The following is a 2,521-nucleotide window of genomic DNA, read 5'->3' on the forward strand; positions in this document are numbered from 1 at the left end:
CTAATTGAATTGAATTCCGATAACTCTAGTCCTTTCTTAGGAGTTGGCTAGGACTTGAGGATCAAACTAATTAGTCCACTTGACTTTCCTTTGCTTTAGTAAAGGTTAACTAAGTGGGATTAAAACTCAATTCTCATCACCGTCGATAAGGATAACTAGGATATGACTTCCAAATTTTCATACCTTGCCAAGAGTTTTATTAGTTATTAATTTTTTAATTTCTGCAATTTATTTCCCTTGTTCAAACCTTTTAAAATCCAAAAACACTGTTTTCCATAACTAATAATAAGAACACCTCCCTGCAGTTTCTTAAGAAGACGACCCGAGGTTTAAATACTCGGTTATCAATTTTATTAGGTTTGCTTAAGTGACAAACAAAACTTTTGTAAGGAAGGAATTCTTGTTCGTCTAGAAGCTATACTTACAACGGGAATTTATTTTTAGAAAATTCTAGATCGCGCGAGAGTTTCGCTCTTTCAGAATGCATGTGGTATAATCAGTGACCAAACTTCATCTCTTCCCATGAGCAATTAAATCAAGGAATTGGGCAATTGTTCAAGCTTAGAGAGATTGGGTTGCCAAGAAATTGGAATCCAATCACTTAAGATTGCCAAGGAGATTAATGAATGCATTGATTGAGGAAGAGATGAAAATAAACTTGATCCGGAGAAAGCAACATCTCCTAATCCCAATGAATCCCCCATTTCTGATCTTACCCATTCTCTTTATTTTTTGCCATTTACTTTTCTGCTTATCTTTCCAAATCCCATTTAAGATTCTGCAATTTACTTTATGCCATTTACATTCCGCCATTTATTTCCAGTATTTACATTTTCTGTTATTTACTTTCCCGCCATTTAATTTTCTGCAATTCCTCAACTCAATTTCTGCTTAGCTCAACTAGAACATTCCTCTAACTAAAGTTGCTTGACCAATCAATCCCTGTGGGATTCAACCTCACTCTATTGTGATTTTTTACTTGACGACAATTCGGTATACTTTCCGAGAGAAATTTGTTAAGAGACAAGTTTTCGTGCATCAAGTTTATGGCGCTGTTGCCCGGGATTGATTTTGTATCGACAATGATTAAGTTGGAGGATAACTAGATTGAGCATTTTTCTTTTGTTTTGTTTAGTTCCATTTGAGCGATTTACTTTCAGTTTTAGTTATTTTTTTTCCTTTATCCGTTACCCGTTTGTTGTGTTTTCATCATTGTTTACAAGTCAGTTAACTAACCCACTAACTGTTTGATATATTGCATCACTCACACTAACAGTCATTCTAGAAAGAGTAATTTCCATTCAATTTCTTTTTTGCTTTTTGCCTTGTTGGTTGTATGACAGGTAGAAGAAGCGGAGCTTCAACTTCCTTTGATTCTGAACCTGAGAGGACCTTCCTTAGATTAAGAAAGGAAGCAAGAGGAAAGAGAGTCGTTGGTGCTGAGGAAGAGGAAGAGTACTTTGAACCAGACATGGAGGAGAATATGGAGAACCACCATGAAGAAGAGGCTCACAACCATGCCAGAGAAGGTCCAGTGAATCATGCTGGGCAAGAGAGAAGAGTTCTAGGCTCTTATGTCAATCCAAACCCAGGAAACTGTAGAAGTAGCATCCAAAAGCCAACCATACATGTTAATAACTTTGAACTAAAATCCCAGCTCATCACCCTCGTTCAGAACAACTATGCATTCGGAAGAAGTGCCCAAGAAGACCCCAATCAACATCTCACCACCTTCCTAAGGATATGTGATACTGTGAAATCTAATGGTGTTTATCCTGACACTTATAGGCTGCTTCTGTTTCCCTTCTCACTCAAGGATAAAGCATCTAAATAGCTGGAATCCTTCCTGAAGGAGAGTCTGACAACCTGGGAAGATGTGGTAAATAAATTCTTGGCGAGATTCTATCTTCCTCAAAGAATCAACAGGTTGAGAACTGAGGTACAAACCTTCAGGCAACAAGATGTTGAAACTCTCTATGAAGTATGGGAGAGGTTTAAGGACTTGACGAGAAGGTGCCCGCTAGATATGTTCAATGAATGGGTGCCGTTACACATTTTCTATGAGGGTCTTTCTTCTGAATCAAAGAAAGCAGTGGACCACTCATCCGGGGGATCTCTGAACAAGAAGAAGACCATTGAAGAAGCCATAGATGTCATAGAGACTGTAGCTGAGAATGACTACTTCTATGCTTTTGAAAGGGGCAATACTAGAGGAGTAATAGAGCTGAAAAATATGGACGCACTGCTGGCTCAAAACAAGATGATAACCAATCAACTGGCTGACCTTACCAAGAAGATGGAAATAAACCAAGTGGCAGCAGTCACCACCTCATCAGCAGCTCAAGAAGGAGTGAATGCAGAGGACGAGGGTGACCAGGAACAAGCCAACTACATTGGAAACTCACCCAGGCAGACCCATGATCTATACTCCAAAACTTATAATCCTGGTTGGAAGAACCACCCAAATTTTGGATGGGGAAATCAACAAGATCAAGGCCAAGATCAGAGACGTCACAACCCC

The 2,521-nt window shown here is 39.0% G+C and overlaps 1 non-coding gene across 1 annotated transcript; it reads right to left on the bottom strand.

The window, feature by feature from the left end:
• Window positions 1–1,924: 1,924 nt before the first annotated feature.
• LOC148574713 (small nucleolar RNA R71) lies at window positions 1,925–2,031 on the bottom strand. Its single transcript, XR_015906226.1, has one exon. It is a non-coding gene; the product is annotated as a small nucleolar RNA R71 (small nucleolar RNA).
• Window positions 2,032–2,521: the final 490 nt, after the last annotated feature.

The sequence above is a fragment of the Arachis ipaensis genome, chromosome B2, assembly GCF_059453495.1.
Source record: "Arachis ipaensis isolate K30076 ecotype BB chromosome B2, ASM5945349v1, whole genome shotgun sequence".
Lineage (NCBI taxonomy): Eukaryota > Viridiplantae > Streptophyta > Magnoliopsida > Fabales > Fabaceae > Arachis > Arachis ipaensis.